General features: G+C 44.0%; 1 long non-coding RNA gene across 2 annotated transcripts; it reads left to right on the top strand.

Annotated features, from left to right (window-relative positions):
- The first annotated feature begins 761 nt into the window (after positions 1-761).
- Positions 762-18854, top strand: LOC135567296 (uncharacterized). 2 transcript variants are annotated; one of them, XR_010462323.1, is made up of 3 exons: positions 762-1622; positions 4822-5070; positions 6599-6751. It is a non-coding gene; the product is annotated as an uncharacterized LOC135567296 (long non-coding RNA). The 2 variants fall into 2 exon arrangements; XR_010462322.1 differs by lacking the exon at positions 6599-6751 and adding an exon at positions 18247-18854 and having other exon boundaries at positions 763-1622.
- Positions 18855-21103: the final 2249 nt, after the last annotated feature.

Here is a 21103-nt window from a genome sequence, read left to right as displayed (position 1 = left end):
AAATTGTTGCCTGTAGCACAGTTAAAGTCACCAATGCTCTGGATAACATGAACACAGCCTAACCAGCTCTACTAAGGCGAGTAAAATGGTCAGAGTTCTCTCATTTGTACTGGAAGTAGCTAGCAAGCTAGCCAATGCTAACCAGTTATCTTGGATGCTTGACTGCCGTTGTGAGGTCAAAACGCTTGAATCAACCCTCCTCCTCCGCCAGAGCGTCCAGTGTGGCTCTGGACGCTCCGAGAGCGATACGAACTGACAGTCTGACAACGCTCTGAATTTACGAACGACCAAGCGCACTCTGGCACTCCAGATTGAATTTAAGACCACATCCATAATTTAAAAACAAAGTATTTGTGTTTAGTGAGTCCGACAGATCAGATGCAGTAGGGATGCGCGAATTTAAAATGAAATGTTTCCCTGTCCTGCTAATCATTCAAAATGTAACGAGTACTTTTGGGTGTCAGGGAAAATGTATGGAGTTGAAAGTACATTATTTTCTTTCGGAATGTAGTGGAGTAGAAGTAGTCAAAAAAAAGATCAAAAGTAAAGTACAGATACCCCCAAAAACTACTGATGTGGCACTTCAATATTTGTACTTAAGTACTTTACACCACTGATTGCAGGGAATACTGACTGAAAATGTTCCTCCCTACGAGGCCCATGAGACTGTGTAGGGATGTGATTTGAATCGGACTGTGACTGAAGGAGTGGGATGTTGTTATTTATCTATTTTTGTATTTTGTTTTGAGGTCGTTGTTCACCCTCCCCTTTTCGGCAAAGGAAATATATTTTCTTCTACAGTTTACTAACCGTACATTAGGTGGCGGCAGACAGGTTATATTTGTGTAAATGTCAGTATACCAGAGAAGAAGATGACGCTGATGCGCTGTCGTAGTGGGGAACAGGAAGTTCCGGGTCGAAACGACAGAACTGTGCTGTTGTGTCGATAGTGGTTGTGTCCGTTTCAAATGTATCATTGTAGGTATGTAATAGCATGTTTAAACTTTCTAATGTCGAAAGAATATATAACATGCTAGGTAACAAATCCGTTTCACGCCTGGTAATGGTTTTAATTGTATGTGTTATTTTGGAGTCTAACCGAGTGAGTGAAGAACGTGATTAAAACGATTTTACAAGTCACATAGATAGACTTTGGGTTTGTCTGAGTGTATGTACATAATTTCGTCAAAGTCATTTCATAAAGATTCCATTTATTTAAGTTCGTTTTTACATGTTCTTGGTTTTGTGTAAAATGTTTATGAGCTGGTAAATAGCCTTGTCCGAACCATCCTGTTCTCGCGAGTTTACATGCACTGTTTCGTTAATGTAAACTCGCGAGATCAGGATTGTTCGGAGGAGGCAAGTCAAATGGCGGCTTCAACGGTTTCGGTCGTCTTTCTAGGAGTTTGTTCGTGGTGAAATGGCGACATGAGGCTGTGTGATAGTGTCAAAATAGAGGGAAGCTAACTGAAGTTATCCTTCACCATTTGGAGAGAGAGGCCAACTGCATGGAATGGCGTCGATTAATGCGGATGAATCGGAGCACGTATCAAACCCATTCCATGGAGGACCAAGTGTCTGCGTGTTTTCGCTCCACACCTGTATTTGATTAATGAATTAAGGTCACTATTTAGAAAGGAACTCCCCTCATCTGATTGTCTAGGTTTTAATTGAAAGGAAAACCTGATGAGAATTGGCCCTCAATAGAATGAGTTTGACACCCCTGAAACAATGGAAATTGAGAGTTTGAGAAGCAACAGCTGTGCTGGAATGCGATCAATGTGGGGGACAGTTCTGATGATATTGAGCGGGAGGATGAGGGCCTAGTATGTGAATGTTCTGTAGTGGAAGACATAGGAAGAACAGAGATAATGATACTGGAAGCAGGGGCATGTGCATGTTTTAGTATAGTAACTAGAGGCCCATTTGATTTGGTAGGGTAACTAGAGGTAATAAGCTGAGTAATAATGTGGAAAGTTGGGATGGTGTTTGAGGAGACCACAGGGCCTCATTCACACCCTGATTAACCAAGGCCATAAAAAGAGGTGAAGTTAAACTGGGATGCAGCTGTGTAAATGAGAACTTGTTCTGAACTAGCCTACCTGGTTAAATAAAGGTGAAATAAAACATTGAAAGTGGTAGATTGTTAATATCTTGTGCTGGTCAGGTTCAGCAAGGAAGATTCTTCAATTGGAAAATCATAATGGGACAAAGCTCAGAAGCCATGACCCTGGAGCTGATGCTACATTGAAGGGAGTAATAATCTCTGAGGTCCCAATATCTATGTCCATGGATGATATTGTTAAAGAACATGTGAAGGGAGACAGAGTGGTTGAAGCCTAAAGGTTGATCAGTAGGAAAGAGGGTTAAAGAAGTGAAAGCTTATCAGTGCTGTTGAGGTGTTAGAAGGTTTTGTCTGGAAAAGTACAGAATAGGATTCCTTAGCTTCAATGTCAGTGATTTTGACCCAGCCTCATCAATCAACCAATCAAATGTATTTATAAAGCCCTTCTTTCATCAGCTGATGTCACAAAGTGCTGTACAGAAACGCAGCCTAAAACCCCAAACAGCAAGCAATGCAGGTGTAGAAGCACAGTGGCTAGGAAAAACTCCCTAGAAAGGCCAGAACCTAGGAAGAAACCTTGAGAGGAACCAGGCTATGAGGGGTGGCCAGTCCTCTTCTGGCTGTGCTGGGTGGAGATGTTCATAGATGACCAGCAGGGTCAAATAATAATGGTGGTTGTCGAGGGTGCAACAGGTCAGCACCTCAGGAGTAAATGTCAGTTGGCTTTTCATAGCCGATCATTGAGAGTTTCTCTACCGCTCCTGCTGTCTCTAGAGAGTTGAAAACTGCATGTCTGGGACAGGTAGCACATCCGGTGAACAGGTCAGGGTTCCATGACAGCAGGCAGAACAGTTGAAACTGGAGCAGCAACAGTGAATCATCAGTGTTTTTAAATGCCAAAGAATGGGACATGTAGCTGTTGAGTGAAAAGATGTGCCAAGTGTGGTGGGGAACATGATTACAGTAAATGTTGGAGCAATGTGACAGTTAAGTGTTGCAATTGTGTGGAGGACAAAGAGCAGCATTTGGTGGATGCCAGGTGCAGAGAGATGCTCAGAGATATAGAATCTGTCATGATGTATCATATGCAGAGGCTGTAAGACAGACTGGTGGAACTACAGTGCAGACTGATGGAGCTTCCATGGCTGGTCCCGTAGTAAGAGGACCTACTGTCAGACTGATGGAGCTTCCATGGCTGGTCCCGTAGTAAGAGGACCTACTGTCAGACTGATGGAGCTTCCATGGCTGGTCCCGTAGTAAGAGGACCTACTGTCAGAGATGGACCATGGCTACTGTAAGACTGTCAGACTGATGGAGCTTCCATGGCTGGTCCCGTAGTAAGAGGACCTACTGTCAGACTGATGGAGCTTCCATGGCTGGTCCTGTAGTAAGAGGACCTACTGTCAGACTGATGGAGCTTCCATGGCTGGTCCCGTAGTAAGAGGACCTACTGTCAGACTGATGGAGCTTCCATGGCTGGTCCTGTAGTAAGAGGACCTACTGTCAGACTGATGGAGCTTCCATGGCTGGTCCCGTAGTAAGAGGACCTACTGTCAGACTGATGGAGCTTCCATGGCTGGTCCCGTAGTAAGAGGACCTACTGTCAGACTGATGGAGCTTCCATGGCTGGTCCCGTAGTAAGAGGACCTACTGTCAGACTGATGGAGCTTCCATGGCTGGTCCCGTAGTAAGAGGACCTACTGTCAGACTGATGGAGCTTCCATGGCAGTAAGAGGACCTACTGTCAGACTGATGGAGCTTCCATGGCTGGTAAGAGGACCTACTGTCAGACTGATGGAGCTTCTCATGGCTGGTCCGTGAGTAAGAGGACCTACTGTCAGACTGATGGAGCTTCCATGGCTGGTCCTGTAGTAAGAGGACTTCCATGGCTCAGAGTGACCTGGAGCTGATGGAGCTTCCATAGTAAGAGGACCTACTGTCAGACTGATGGAGCTTCCATGGCTGGTCCCGTAGTAAGAGGACCTACTGTTAGAACTGGTCTTTCTGTAATGGAGTCCTTCCATGGTTTCGTGGTCTGTTCAGAAATCTTGTGCCCTAAATGTGCTGTGACAATGGATGCTTTAATTGTAAATAAAATGACCTACTGTCAGATAGCATTCATTGGTAAGCTATCAACAACTTGGTTGTGTAAAGCAGAAATACCAGACTGATGGAGTTATCTTGTAAACTGCAGCAGAGTTGTTGCTGGGGTAACAGATGTCAGACTGAATGGTTTTTGATAAGCTGGATAACCTGGGGGTAAGAGGTTGTCTCAGACATGGTTTCGTGGTCTGTTGAAATATAAATGTGCTTTGACAAAGGATGCTTTAATTGTAAATAAAATGCATTCATTTTCAACAACAAACACAGGTTGAAAGTTATCTTGTAAAAAGGGTTGGGGGTCAGATGTTCGGTATGGTTTTTGATAAGCTGGATAACCTGGGGTGGGTTGTCTCAGCATGATATAAACCCCAATGTTTACAAACGCAGAAAGGGTTCTCTGGATAAAGTTAATTGGGGGGTGTGGGAGGGTTTTTGGGGAAGGGGAAATCTACGATTGATTAAGTGCACTTATGTTGTGCAATTTAAAATGTGTACTTTGTGTCTAATGTGAATGAAGTTTTGTCAGGGATTAGCTACCTGATCTACTGAAATTAGATAATTGAACAAGAAAAAATAGAAAATATTTTTACAGAATAAAGTGCCAGAACTGTCAAGAAAATAACTTTTGTGTCCGTTTGTCTTTATTACTACAGACCGACTCAGATTAAGTCTGAGGCCGGTAACATCAACAGTGAGGACAAACCCAGTCTGCTTCTCTCCTTCCACACTGAGTCCAAACCTACAGTCACTGGGTCCTGATTGTGACAGTGGAGCCCAGTTTGCACTGCAGGATCCAGAGATGGCATCAGTGAAGCTGGAAGACTGCAGTCCAACACTGGAGCTGAATGTCAACATTAAAGATGAAGAAGAGGAGGAGAAGATTAGGACAACTGTTAGTCACGGTAAGAGCTGGTTCTATCTATAAATTATCTTCATATATTAGACCTCCATAAGTTATGACCAGTCTATTGCTAGGTTGAATTCTGTAATTCTGACATCACACATCCCTGAACAACTCAAGACTTCACAGCGAAGCAAAACATTTAAAAACTTGTAACGCCTGCCTTTGCCCACACATTGTCTCAAGAACGTTGAAAATGTTTAATACCCTCAATCACCAAGTTAGGCATACCTCATTTCAAAATAGGCCATGGCATCATCACTGTCAAAATCACTGTTTGGAGAAGTGTTGAACATAACCATTAGACTACGACATCCTGATGATTTATATCTGATACATATATATTTAATATTTAATAGATCAATTTGTAGAAACATCTCAATGATGATCAATGGAAACAGGATGCACCTGAGTTCATTTCAAAAGTTTGGGGTCCTTAACACCAGTCCTCAACAGTGAAGGTGACCTCGGGATGGCCTTCTAACAAAAGGCATCATCACTGTCAGTTTTATTCAAATTATAATTTGTTTTAGTAACATTGTTATAGCTTCTATCTTGATCTCAACAACTCCTTGAGGTTGCTGAACAATAACCACTAGACTACCACATCCTGATGATTTTATCTGATACCATATATATTTAATATTTATTAAAAGATCAATTTGATTATGATCTGTTGATCAATGCTGAAACAGGATGCACCTGTAGATATTCCATTTCTGTTTCCAGCTACAAAGTTACAACAATAACAGATGGTCTTAAATGTTATTTTAAGACAAAATGTAAACTTTCAAAACAAGGACATTTCTAAGTGATGCTGGCGTTTGAACAGTAGTGGATATTTAATATTTTGTTATATATCAAGTTGTAGAAACATCTCAAGGATGATCATTGGAAACAGGAAGCATCTGAACTCAATTTTGAGTCTCTTGTTTTAAAAAAAATGTATTTTTATACATTTGCAAAAATGTCTAACACCTGTTTTCACTTTGTCAATATGGGGTATTGTGTGTAGATTGCTGAGGATATATTTTTATTTAATTATAGAATTAGGCTGTAACATAACAATGTGGAAAAAGTCAAGTGGTCTGAATACTTTCCGAGGGCACTGTCAGACCCCTTCCCATTTCTCCCATTTTGGTACATTACAGCCTTCTTCTAAAATTGTACATGTTTTCCTCGTCAATCTACACACTGTACCCCATAATGACATCCAATATCCCATAATGACAGTCAAATCTACACACAATATCCCATAATGACAAAGCCAAAACAGGTTTTTAGAAAGTCTTGCAAATGCAATTAAAAAAAATAATAATTGCTTATTTACATAACGTTTTCAGACCCTTTGCTATGAGATGATCCTTGAGATGTTTTTTCAACTTGGAGTCCACCTGTGGTAAATTCAATTGATTGGACATGATTTGGACAGGCACACACCTTTTATTTAGGTCCCACAGTTGACAGTGCATGTCAGAGTTAAAACCAAGTCATGAGGTGGAAGGATTTGTCCGTCAGCTCCTTGACAGGATTGTGTCGGCACAGATCTGGAGACAGGTACCAAAACATTTCTGCAGCATTAAAGGTCCCAAGAACACAGAGGCCTCCATCATTCTTCAATGGAAGAAGTTTGGAACCATCAAGACTCTTCCTAGAGCGGGCCACCCGGACAAACTGAGCAATCGGGGAGAAGGGCCTTGGTCAGGGAGGTGGCCAAGAACCCTGATGGTCACTCTGACAGAGCTCCAGAGTTCCTCTATGGAGATGGAGAGAATCTTCCAGAAGGACAATCATCTCGGCAGGACTCCACTAATCATGTCTTTATGGTAGAGTGCCCAGACGGAAGTCACTCCTCAGTAAAAGGCACATGACAGTCCACTTGGAGTTTGCCAAAAGGCACCTAAAGGACTCTGACCATGAGCTTGAGAGGATCTGCAGAGAAGAATGGGAGAAACTCTTTGGCCCAAATACAAGTGTTGTGCCAAGCTTGTAGCTTCATACCCAACAGTGAAGCTGTAATCGATGCCAAAGGTGCTTCAACTAACTATTGTGTAAAGGGTCTGAATACTTACATAAATGTAATATTTCATGTTATTTCTAAAAACCTGTTTTTGCCCTTGTCATTATGGGTATTGTGTGTGACTGATGAGAATTAGAATAAGACTGTAATGTAACAAAAACAAAAAGCCAAGGGGTCTGAATACCTTTTGAATGCATTGTAGACGTTTTTCATGCTGCTAAGACTTGTATGGATGACAACAGTATTGTCAGCATTTGTTTTATTCACTGGGCTATCTGGAGTGATCAGAGTGTAGACTAAAGAAGTGGAGTAGACAAACTGCCAGTGTTTTGAAGTTCTATGAAATGAGTCTGTGTAGTTACTAACCCCTTTGTCAGTGAGAATTTCTATCCCAATGTTCTAACTGAACTATTTTATAACTCCATCTGTATCCTAGAGGTTGTAAGGCTCTAAGTTTTGAATAAACAGAGTCCCAGCATACAAATGATCATTCTTTATTCAGAGAGCTCTGCCCTCTCAAGTTCAGAGCCCATCTTTTATACACACATCAGTGAGAACCCCACCCTGCTTTAGGATGGTTTGTATTGTTCCACTGTACACTTACATTGTTTATCATATTCTGCAACATGTTTCATGATTTTCTGCAAGCCTAACAGTTTCTCCACTCCTGGGTGGGGACAGAATGTCCTGTAAGGAACACAGTGTTGCCATGCAGCTCCAGTTCCAGCTTTTCTGAAGACAACTGGGTTCTAGTGTTCTAATTCTATCCTGCCAACGCTGCACATATTACCAACTTATAGTCTTATGTGTCTAATGGATTTCACACACAGTGATACAGTTTCAGGGTGAAATATCTTTTCCTAAATTATTTAAACATTCAAATTCTTGACTATCACCCTTGTGATTTTGAGTGGAGGATGGTATCGTGCTCATCATTTTCACCACTTTTCCTCTTTTTAGTTTTTGACTCCTACCCAGTTTTTGAATAGTTTGATTCCCCTTCCCATACAGCCTACTGAAATGAATACATACATTTATTTTGTTGAAAGTTTAGGGTCACTTAGAAATGTCCTTGTTTTTGAAAGAAAGGTTTAATTTTTTAGGTCCATTAAATCAAATCAAATGTATTTATATAGCCTCAAATTTTGCACATCAGTTGATATCTCAAAGTGTTTACAGAAACCCAGCCTAAAACCCCAAACAGCAACAATGCAGGTGTAGAAGCACGGTGGCTTTATTGAACAAAACAACCATTCATTGTGTAGCTGGGACCTTGGGATTGCAATCAGAGGAAGATCTTCAAAGTTAAGTGATTTATTTAATTGCTGTCTGTGATTTTGTGATGCCTCTGCTTTGCTTGAAAACGTTATTTTGAATGGGGCACTGTCCTCAGATAATCGCATGGTATGCTTTCTCCGTAAAGCCTTTTTAACAAGAAGCTTTAAATGATGTAAGACACTTGTATTTTCATGAATGTTTAATATTACGATTTTTGTATTTTGAATTTGGGCAATTTCGGATGTTGTGTAGGTTTGAGCGTTTGGCACATGCAGCTTCAAACAGGTTGTAGGCAAGTCAGTTAGGAACAAATTATTATTTTCAATGACTGCCTAGGAACAGTGGGTTAACTGCCTTGTTCATAGGGAAGAATGACAATTTTTACCTTGTCAGCTCAGGGATTCGATCTTGCAACCTTCCGGTTGCTCTAACCACAAGGCTACCTGTCACCCGGTATGGCCAGAAGAGGACTGGTCACCACTCTGAGCCTGGTTCCTCTCTAGGTTTCTTCCTAGGTTCCTGCTTTCTAGGGATTTTTTTGTGGCCACTGTGCTTCTACATCTGCATTGCTTGCTCTTTGGGGTTTTTAGGCTGGGTTTCTGTTCAGCACTTTGTGACAACTACTGATGTAAAATGGGCTTCATAAAATACATTTGATTGACATGTATATCACACCAACTGACTGGTTCTTTTTGTTGTTCACACAGGAGACCATGTTGAGACATTCTCTACATCCAGAGAGCAACAGCAGGAAGATCAGAGAGCTAAGAGGTCTCATCACTGCCCACATTGTGAAGAGATTTTCCCATTTCTATCAAAGCTAAAAATACACCTAAAAATACACACAGGAGAGAAGCCTTACTCCTGCTCTGACTGTGGAAAATGTTTTCACAACATCAACTGATCTAAAAACTTCACAGAAGAACACACAGGAGAGAAGCCATACTCCTGCTCTGACTGTGGGAAAAGTTTCTAAAACATCAGGGCACCTTAAAAACACACCAAGTATACACACAGGAGAGAAGCCTTACTTCTGCTCTGACTGTGGAACTAGTTTCTCTCAACTTTCCCACTTAAAGACACATGAACGAATACATACAGGGGAGAAGCCTTACTCCTGCTCTGACTGTGGAAAATGTTTCAAAACATCAACTGATCTAAAAGTTCATCAAAGAACACACACAGGAGAAAAGCCTTACTTCTGCTCTGACTGTGGGGAAAATTCTTCTCAAATCAAATGCAGCTAAAAGTTCACAAACAAGTACATACAGGAGAGAAGCCTTACTCCTGCTCTGACTGTGGGGGAAAAGTTTCTCATCAACTGGACACCTTAAAAGTTCACCAAAGTAACACATACAGGAGAAAAGCCTTACTTCTGCCCTGAACTGTGGAACTAGTTTCTCTCAACTTTGAGTAACTTAAAATCACATAAACGTATACATACAGGGGAGAAGCCTTACTCCTGCTCTGACTGTGGAAAAGTTTTAAAACATCAACTAGCTAAAAACACACCAAGAATATCCACACAGGAGAGAAGCCTTACTTCTGCTCTGACTGTGGAAAATGTTTTAAAACATCAACTGAGCTAAAAGTTCATCAGAGAACACACACAGGAGAGAAGCCTTACTTCTGCTCTGACTGTGGAACTAGTTTCTCTAAACTTTACCACTTAAAATCACATGAACGTATACATACAGGAGAGAAGCCATACTCCTGCTCTGACTGTGGAAAATGTTTTAAAACATTAAATGACCTAAAAGTTCACCAGAGAACACACACAGGAGAGAAGCCTTACTCTGCTCTGACTGTGGGACTAGTTTCTCTCAATCAGATACCTTTAAAATCACATGAACGTATACATACAGGGAGAAGCCTTACTTCCTGCTCTGACTGTGGAAAATGTTTTAAAACACCAAATGAGCTAAAAATTCACCAGTATACATTAACACACACTGGAGAGAAGCCTTCCCACTTCTGTCAACTCTGACTGTGGGACTAGTTTCTCAACTGAAATCACAAGTGTAATTCCCTTGTTGTTAACTTAAAATCACATGAACATTACATACAGGGACCAGCCAAGTAGACTCCTGAAAGTCTGAAATGTGATGAAAATGTTTAAAAACATCAAACTCCCAGTTAGCTAAATGTTCATCAGATAAAGTCCCTCAGGAGAAAAGCCTTGGCATATTTTGTTCTGTAACAATGGAAAATGCTTCACAAAATCAACTCATCCAAAAGTATCATAAAGTTTGTAGAAACACAAACATGTTTATAATCAATTAGGTCTGTTTTTACCTAAAAATGATTATAAAACTCAAGTGAGCTCATCAAGTTCATCAGAAAACAAGAAACACTCTGGAAAAGCCTGGGGACATCCCCTGTTCTGACAATGTGGTTTAAGTTTCTCTCGACTGTATAGCCTGAAAAAAACAGACATTCACATGGAGTGTTAACCATACGGAATCTGGTCTTCTCCCTTTAAAAGGCTTCAAAACAGCAACTGAGCTAAAAGTTCATCAGAGAACACACTCAACGTCTGCTCTGACTTTTGTGTGATTTTCTGTAATTTTCAAATGTTTTTGCCTGCCTTTTCAGTTCTGTTATACTGAATCTTTTTCAGGAGAAACTTGAGCATTTCTTTCCAATTACTAATTGTTGCATTTACTACTTTGGTAACTATGTAGCAGGCATTTACTTTGGGAACGCTTTTAATCCGGAGGTGAAAATAGTGACCCTTTCCCTAGTGAGGTTAAACCCATTTCTCTGACCCTAAGAATAAAGTCACTCCATCACTTAATTCACATCTCATAAAATAAGTTGACTAATTGGCAAAGGGGCTCACTGAATGGGTGAGGACTTGGGAGGGCATAGGCCCACTTTACCAAGCCAGGCCCAGCCAGTTTCAGAATGAGTTTTGTTTTCCACACAAAGATTTGGTTTTTATTACAGACAGAAATTCTTCTCAGCCCCCCAGACAATCCTGCAGGTGAAGAGGTCCTGGGCTGCCATGGTTACATGTGATCTGCAGTTGTGAGGTTTCCGGTTGGATGTACTGCCAAATTCTCAAAAGGAGAGAAGGACTCCGCTCTGTGGAAGGTGGCAAAGCTCAAAGGTTGGTGTTTGTTCCTGCAGTCATCATGAGAATTGCACATTCCCTAAACTTGAGACATCTTGATGTAGTGTGGCAACAAATTTATTTAGACTTAAATGCTCACTAACAGGGATATTATATAATAACATCTGGAACATCAATTTGGAATTTTTATTTCAGCTCATTGAAACCAATACTTTACATGTTTTGTTTATATTTTAGTTCAGTTTATATTGGTAGGCCAATGTCATGTAACCTAACATGAGCTAAATGGCACAAAAAGCTAATGGAATGGATGTTTTTTTGTTAGTGAGCATAGAATAAGTTTTGCTCTGAGACCAGGTTGTCCCTCTGCAGTATTCTGTGGGAAGGAGCTAGTAGACACTTTTTATTGAACCTTTATTTAACTAGGCAAGTCAGTTAAGAACAAATTCTTATTTACAATGATGGCCTAGGAACAGTGGTTAACTGCCTTGTTCAGAGGCAGAACAACAGATTTTTACCTTGTCAGCTCGGGGATCTAGTAACTTTTGGTTACTGGCCCAACGCTCCAACCACAAGTCTACCTTCCCCCTAACATGTATCAGATAGAGATGGTGTGATGATCACTTTTCACCACTAGTTTGGGGGGATTATTTTACAACTTTATTTAATGATACACAGTTTATGAAATTAATCCATGTGTTTATTAATTGTCTTTAAAACTAGATTAGTTATTTTAGTTACTGATCATGAATGTGTTTGGATAACTGCATTGAAGCAAACTTTATTGATCTGCCAATGAAAAATAAAGTTACATGGATATGTACTGGTCAACCTCTTCTTCTCTTTAGTATTCAGTTCTTCAGTATGAATGGTTCTTAGATCTGACAGTATGAATGGTTCTTATGGTTGTATTGGTTGTGAATTCATGGTTGTTCTTCATATTAGATCTGACAGTATGAATGGTTCTTATGGTTGTATTCAGTTCTTCATATTAGATCTGACAGTATGAATGGTTCTTATGGGCTGAGTGCCTGGAGTGTTTTTGTATGACTACAGTCAGGAGTTTTCTCTGACCCTGTGATGTCACCAGCACATTAAGTACATTCATCTTAAGATTGCCAGGTAAGACAACCACAAGTGCTTTGACTGGGCTGAGAGGGAGCTTGACCTCCTGTAGCAGTGGGACGGCCATGAGACCAGAGGTGGCAGAACTGAGTGCTCGGGTTGGGATACAGGGTTTGAGCCTGAAAGTAGAGATGGGGCAGTTCCTCTTGCTGCACCGTAATAAACACCATTGTCTTGTAGTGGATGTGAGCTTCGACTGGAAGCCAGTAGTGGAATGTACGGAGGAGCAGGGTGACATGAGGGATCTTCAGGGAAGGTTACACACCCAGACGGACCAGTGTTCTAGATAAGTTCAGTGGAGACCCATCATTCAGGGCAGCAGTGAGCCGTGACCTGTCATTTGAGCCCAAGTCTAAGGGTAGAAATTGAAAACAGTTTTAGCATTAGAAGTGCCCATAAAACAGTCATTGTGAAATCAAAATGATATGTTTGATCATGTCAACATCTGAGCTAGCAGTCATCATCATGAATCAAGTCGACAATCTACTGGCAAATCCTTTTTAATCTTTGTCATATGAAGAGAAATAATGAGAAATTATAGATAAAATGTATCGGTGCTCATCGGCCATTGGACATAAACATCACACAACAAATTGCAAATTCAACAATGATTGGTTTGGAAGGAATCAGTGGCTAACTGCAAACATTGCAAAGAAATCATTAGCCTACTATTCAGTGGAGTGGCTGTGTGGTCCCAAGTCTAAGATTAAGGGGCTCTTTTCCTAGTTTAAAACTGTAAACATTCAACATTGGCCATGCTGTCAATGGAGCTTGATTTGTGCCACGCTCAAATCAACTTAACTCAGTACTGCAAAACCTGACTTGTGTGAGTTCAAAACAACTGGGAACTTGGGGAAAAACAAGCTACGACTGAGAAAATACGTTTTGAACTTTCATCCAACTCGGAATTGTAAATTGGGAACTCTGGCCTCTTTCTACAGCTACGACCTGAAGATCACTGACGTCATCATGATTCCTTTTTTTTCTTCTTCGAGTTCCCAGTTGTTTTGAAAGCACCACAAATCCAGAGAATGCCATAATTTGTTGATGAAGTTTGATGACAAAATATGCCCACAAATTACTGCCGCGCCACCTTCCTGTTCAAGTGAGCACAGCACAACAAGGTGAGTACAAAAATGTCTTGTATGCTGCTGCATAAATGATATAACATGCCAGGGAGATGTGTATACTGTAGCTAAGAAAGTAATACTAAGTGTATGTTGTGTTGTAAGATGTTAGTAGCCCATGTGCCTCACCCTAATTATTTTGTCTCGTTTCACATCTTAATTTTGCCTACTGTTCTGACTTGGTGGTTCACATGTAGCCTATAACCTGTTTTTGAGAAATATAATCATTGTCTGCATGTATGCCCCTCGCTGGTCTACTAGCTGCCACCGATCCTTTGTCCCGTGTTCGTTTGGTTTTGTCTAATTGGTTTCACCTGTTCATTGTTTGGTTGTTAGGGTGGGGTTATTTAAGTTCGTGTAGCCCGCTTCTGTTTTTGCGGACTTGTTCTTCTGTATTTGTGAGAGGTGTTAGTGTTTTGTTGGGTTTTCTCGCTGTCCTGGTATTTTACCTAAGGGTACTATTTTGTTTTTATAGTTACGCCTGTGTTGGGTATAACTATTTTGTTCCTTTGAATTTGGACATTAAAGTGTGTTTTTTTCCTGCATCCTTTGCTCTCTGCGCCTGACTCCACACCCATTCACTCATTGAGCGTTACAGAAGCCCGCACCCACCTTATGGAGTCAGCAGGAGCAGCGACCACGCCTCTCCCCACGATGGAGGAGAGAGTCCTTCATCACACGTCCATCCTCCATCGCATCGGATCAGCGATGGATCAAATGATGGAGAGGATGGACCGTTGGGAGAGGAGTGGTCTCCCTACTACCCCACCTACCCTCCCACCAGCAACTCTACCATCTCCTCCAGCGGGATTCGGTGCCAGCGCTCTGCGCATTACGCCTCAGAGGGAGTATGATGGAGCGGCGGCGGGGTGCCAGGGATTTCTGCTACAACTAGATCTCTACCTGGCCACCGTTCGGCCGGCTCCTCTCCCGGACGAGGAGAGCGTGAGTGTCCTCGTCTCTTGCCTGACGGGTAGAGCCCTGGAGTGGGCCAATGTTGTCTGGAACGGGCCCGACTCAGCGAGGGGCGACTACCCGGAGTTCACCTACCGTTTCCGGGCCGTGTTCGATCACCCTCCAGAGGGCCGAGCGGCGGGTGAGAGGTTGTTCCATCTCCGCCAGGGGACGAGGAGCGCGCAGGATTTCGCGCTGGATTTCCGGACCTTGGCCGCTGGAGCAGGGTGGAACGACAGGGCCCTGATAGACCATTACAGGTGTAGCCTGAGAGAGGACGTCCGCAGGGAGCTGGCTTGTCGGGACACTACGCTCAGCCTGGATGAACTGATAGACCTGTCGATCCGGTTAGACCATCTGCTAGCTGCTCGCGGACGTTCTGAAAGGGTCCTGTTAGTTCCAACTCCTGACCCTCCCGCTCCTATCCCGATGGAGCTAGGAGGGGCCGCATCTAGGGAGATCGGAGGAGGAGGCTCCACCAGTTGTCGGAGAGGGGTGCCGGAGGAGTTCATCTGGGAGTCGAGAGGGCAGGCAGAACACTCCTCGGTTACCCCAGGTGAGTCGGCACCACACTCTCCCAGAGTTTCCTGTTGGTCACATGTTTTTATTAATTTGTTTCCTTAAATTTGTTCCCTCTCTCCAGCATAAGGCGCTAGTCGATTCAGGCGCAGCTGGGAACTTTATAGATCGCGGACTCGCTCAGAGGTTGAGGATTCCATTAGTTGAGGTAGAACCCCCTTTCCCGTGCACTCTTTAGATAGTCGACTGTTAGGGTCAGGGCTGGTCAGGGAGGCCACAATTCATTTGGAGATGATTACGCAGGGGAATCATAAGGAGCGGATTAGTCTGTTCCTTATCGATTCACCTGCGTTTCCGGTGGTGCTGGGGATTCCCTGGCTGGCTATTCACAATCCAACGATTTCGTGGAAACAGGGAACTCTCCAGGGGTGGTCTGATGAGTGTTCAGGCAGGTGTGTAGGAGTTTCCTTCGGTGCGACAATGGTGGAGAGTCCAGACCAGGTTTCCACCGTGCGATTTCCCGCTGAGTATGCCGATTTGGCTATCGCTTTCAGTAAAAAGAAAGCGACCCAATTACCACCCCATCGACAGGGGGATTGCGTGATAAACCTCCAGGTAAACGCTGCACTCCCCAGGAGTCATGTGTATCCTTTATCCCAGGAGAAGACGGTGGCTATGGAGACATATGTCACGGAAGCTCTGGGACAGGGGTACATTCGGCCCTCCATGTCACCCCTCTCCTCGAGTTTCTTTTTTTGTGAAGAAAAAGGATGGTGGTTTGCGTCCGTGTATTGATTATCAAGGTCTCAATTCCATCACGGTGGGTTTTAATTACCCACTACCTCTCATCGCTACGGCAGTGGAATCATTTCACGGAGTGCAGTTCTTCACGAAACTGGATCTCAGGAGCGCGTATAATCTGGTGCGTATTCGGGAGGGAGATGAGTGGAAAACCACGTTTAGTACCACATCTGGCCATTATGAGTACCTCGTCATGCCGTACGAGTTATAGAATGCTCCAGCTATCTTTCAATCCTTCATTGACGAGATTCTCAGAGACCTGCACGGACAGGGTGTGGTGGTGTATATTGACGATATTTTGATCTACTCCGCTACACGCACCGCGCATGTGTCTCTGGTGCGCAAGGTTCTTGGGCGACTGCTGGAGCATGACCTGTACGTGAAGGCGGAGAAATGTGAGTTTTCCAAACGAGCCGTTTCCTTCCTGGGTTATCGCATTTCCAGCTCGGGGGGTGGTAATGGAGGGTGACCGCGTCAAGGCCGTGCGTAATTGGCCGACTCCGACCACGGTAACGGAGGTGCAGCGGTTCTTAGGGTTTGCCAATTACTACCGGAGGTTTATCCGGGGTTTTGGTTAGGTAGCAGCTCCTATTACCTCACTGCTGAAGGAGGGGCCGGTGCGTTTGCAGTGGTCAGCAGAGGCGGACGGAGCTTTCCGTAGGTTGAAGGCGCTGTTCACTGAGGCGCCGGTGTTGGTGCATCCAGACCCTTCATTGGCGTCCATAGTAGAGGTGGACGCATCCGAGGCTGGGGTTGGAGCGGTGCTATCACAGCGCTCGGGCACGCAACCAAAGCTCCGCCCCTGTGCTTTTTTTTTCCCGAAGAAGGTCGGGCCAGCGGAGCGGAATTATGATGTGGGGACAGGGAGTTGTTGGCTATGGTTAAGGCCCTGAAGGTTTGGAGACACTGGCTTGAGGGGGCTAAGCACCCTTTCCTCATCTGGACTGACCACCGTAAACTGAGTATATCCGATCAGCTAGGAGACTGAATCCTCGTCAGGCAAGGTGGGCCATGTATTTCACCAGATTTCGTTTTACGATCTCGTATCTACCAGGTTCCCTCAACACTAAGGCCGACGCGCTGTCCCGCCTCTATGACACTGAGGACCGGTCCATCGATCCTACTCCCATCATTTCAGCGGCTAAGCTGGTGGCACTAGTAGTATGGGAGGTGGGCGCGGACATTGAGCGGGCGCTAAGGGAGGAACCTGCGCCTCCACAGTGTCCGGAGGGTCGAGGTACGTGCCGCTTGCTGTTCGTGATTAATTGATTCGATGGGCTCATAGTCTACCCTCGTCGGGTCACCCGGGTATTTCAAGCACTGTGCGAGGTCTTAGGGGAAGTACTGGTGGCCCACCTTGGTGAGGGATGTGCGATTCTATGTCTCCTCCTGTTCGGTGTGCACCCAGAGTAAGGCTCCTAGGCACCTGCCACGAGGGAAGTTACAATCCCTCCCCGTTCCACAACGGCCGTGGACCCATCTATTGGTGGATTTTCTTACTGACCTTCCCCCTCACAACGATCCTGGTCGTTGTGGATCGGTTCTCTAAGTCCTGCCATCTTATCCCGTTGCCCGGTCTCCCTACAACCCTGCAGACTGCGGAGGCTCTTTTCACCCATGTCTTCCGGCACTACGGGGTGCCCGAGGATATTGTTTCTGATCGGGTCCCCAGTTTCCCTCCCGAGTGTGGAGGGCATTTATGGAACATCTGGGGGTCTCGGTCAGCCTGACCTCAGGGTATCACCCAGAGAGTAATGGGCAAGTGGAGAGAGTGAACCAGGAGGTGGGTAGGTTTCTGCGGTCGTATTGCCAGGACCGGCCAGGGGAGTGGGCGAGATACATCCCCTGGGCTGAAATGGCCCAGAATTCACTAAGCCACTCCTCTACCAACATGTCACCATGTCACCGTTTCAGTGCATGTTGGGGTACCAGCCGGTCCTGGCACCATGGCATCAGAGCCAGACTGAGGCTCCTGCGGGGAGGAGTGGGTGCAGCGTTCTAAGGAGACCTGGAGAGCCGTCCAGGAGTCATTACGTCAGGCGAGTGGACGGCAGAAGAAGAGCGCTGACCGTCACCGCAATGAGGCCCCCATGTTTGCACCGGGGACAGGGTCTGGCTCTCGACCCGAAACCTGCCCCTCCGCTTGCCCTGCCGGAAGCTGGGTCCACAGTGTGTAGGGCCATTTAAAGTCCTGAGGAGAATAAACGAGGTTTGTTATTGATTATTACTTCCTTTGTGTTATCGCATTAACCCCTCGTTTCATGTGTCTCTCCTCAGGCCGGTGGTAGCTGGTCCCATGCAGGAAGGTGAGGTTCCGGAGGTCCCTCCGCCCCTCTGGACATCGAGGGGTCCCCAGCGTACACGATACGAGCTATTCTGGATTCAAGACGCCGGGTGAGGGGCCTGCAGTACCTCGTTGACTGGGAGGGGTACGGTCCGGAGGAGAGGTGCTGGGTCCCGCGTGGGGGATATTCTGGATCCATCCATGTTGAGAGAGTTCCATCGCCTCCATCCGGATCGCACTGCGCCTCGGCCCCAGGGTCGTCCCCGAGGCCGGCGTCGGCGCGCTGATTTGTTCTGTGTTCGTTTGGTTTTGTCTAATTGGTTTCACCTGTTCATTGTTTGGTTGTTAGGGTGGGGTTATTTAAGTTTGTTTAGCCCGCTTCTGTTTGTGTGGGCTTGTTCTTCTGTATTTGTGAGAGGTGTTAGTGTTTTGTTGGGTTTTCTCGCTGTCCTGGTATTTTACCTAAGGGTACTATTTTGTTTTTATAGTTACGTCTGTGTTGGGTATACTATTTTGTTCCTTTGATTTTGGACATTAAAGCGTGTTTTTTCCCACATCCTTTGCTCTCTGCGCCTGACTCCAAACCCATTCACTAATTGAGCGTTACAGTCTGAATATTTATGCAAATAAGATATTCATTTTTATAAATTGACAAATTTCGAAAAAACTTCAAGGGGTCTTGTATAATGCCCTGTATATGCTTTAAACTACAATTTAAGGATCTGAAGTGGTAAAAATAATGGAAAATGCATGTCCAATGGTTATCTCTGTATGAGTCACATTAAAACACTAGGTAGGGCAGTGGTTATCTGTATTAGTATTACCAACATAAAAACACCTTGGTAGAGCAGTGGTTCTCTCGGTATTAGTATTATCTCTGTATTACCTTAGGTAGAGCAGTGGCAGTATTACCCTAGGTAGAGCAGTGGTTCTCTCGGTGTTGGTAGGTAGAGCAGTGGTTCTCGGTATTAGTATTATCTCTGTATTACCCACATTAAAACACCTAGGTAGAGCAGTGGTTCTCTCCGTATTAGTATTATCTCTGTATTACCCACATTAAAACACCTAGGTAGAGCAGTGGTTCTCTCCGTATTAGTATTATCTCTGTATTACCCACATTAAAACACCTAGGTAGAGCAGAGAGGACAGAGCATGTGGCTTTGTAACACACAGGTGTTTCATCTCCACACTGGGATGATTTTAACAGTGCAACGCCACTCAGGCCTCATGCCTCTCAGGTAGGAGGGTACCAGAAGTAAAATAATAATAAACACAAAACTAATGAAGGAGCACACAGTCACCAACAATATATCCCAAGTGACAATACTTTCAACTGGCTCAGCTCGCTGTTACAGCACCACCAAATTCCATGTAACAATATGTCTTTTGTAACCAGAAAAACGTAACATAATACTGTTTTGAGAGTCCCTGATTTATATTTACTATGTTACACCTAGTCTATGAGATGAGGCTGCACCTTAACCTAAATTATGCACAGCAGGTCAAGAGGTGTGTTTCCCCTTCAGCATCTGCATGTGGCATAAGCTCACCCACCTCACAGCATGAATCTAAAATGGTTAATTAACCTTGGCTGTGAGTGATGGGATAAAATCTGACTACGGCAATCACTTGAATAATTCAATGGATGTTTTGTTTACAGACTTGATGAGTAAATTGTCTTGTTAAAAAAAAAACGTGACTTCGCAATGGGGCCATCAATAGGAATTTGACCGTGCTTCAGCTGAACTGCAGTACGGAAAATGCCCTCTGAGCACAGTGGAAAGCATGCTTACAGACTGGAAGCCTGGCCCCTTGATCCGAAAGAGGTGTAATTGCAGACCGCAATTAGGGGCATTCTCTGATATCGGGTGTTTCATGATATCTACTTTAAACCAATTGATGCTCCCCATTGGTCCGTGGCCGTTTATTTTGCATTGGGACAACAGTTGTTGACATCTGTTACATTGAAGCTAACCCTAACCCTTTTCCTAACCTTAACCTCAGTCTCCTAACCTGCCATGGTAATTCACCTAACTTGCCACGTTAATTCTCCTAACCTGCATGGTAAACAAATACCTAACCCTCACCCCTTTCCTAACCTTAACCTCAGTCTCTTAACCTGCCACGGTAATTCACCTAAATTGCCACTTTAATTATCCTTACCTGTAAGGGGCACACTCCAACACTCAGACATAGCCTGCGTTCCTAAATTCGCTCTGGCTATATACTCCGATTTCAGACCACTCTCGTCTGAGTGCCAGAGGGCAGAATAATTGATGAAAAACGAACGCTCAACGTCCCTTGAATACGACTGGTGTCAGTAAGCGTCGGCAAAAACATGTGTTATTAAATTGTTGCCTGAAGCACAGTTAAAGTCACCAATGCTCTGGATAACATGAACACAGCCTAACCAGCTCTACTAAGGCGAGTAAAATGGTCAGAGTTCTCTCATTTGTACTGAAAGAAGCGAGCAAGCTAGCCAATGCTAACCAGTTATCTTGGATGCTTGACTGCCTTTGTGAGGTCAGAACGCTTGAATCAACCCTCCTCCTCCGCCAGAGCGTCCAGTGTGGCTCTGAACGCTCCGAGAGCGATACGAACTGACAGTCTGACAACGCTCTGAATTTACGAACGACCAAGCGCACTCTGGCACTCCAGATTGAATTTAAGATCACATCCATAATTTATTAACAAAGTATTTGTGTTTTGTGAGTCCGCAAAATCAGATGCAGTAGGGATGCGCGAATTTAAAATTAAATGTTTCCCTGTCCTGCTAATCATTGAAAATGTAACGAGTACTTTTGGGTGTCAGGGAAAATGTATGGAGTTGAAAGTACATTATTTTATTTC

Source organism: Oncorhynchus nerka, unplaced genomic scaffold, assembly GCF_034236695.1.
Source record: "Oncorhynchus nerka isolate Pitt River unplaced genomic scaffold, Oner_Uvic_2.0 unplaced_scaffold_2214, whole genome shotgun sequence".
NCBI classification, from domain to species: Eukaryota; Metazoa; Chordata; class Actinopteri; order Salmoniformes; family Salmonidae; genus Oncorhynchus; species Oncorhynchus nerka.
The sequence above is the reverse complement of the archived record's forward strand: the minus strand, read 5'-3'. Positions and strand labels throughout refer to the sequence as shown.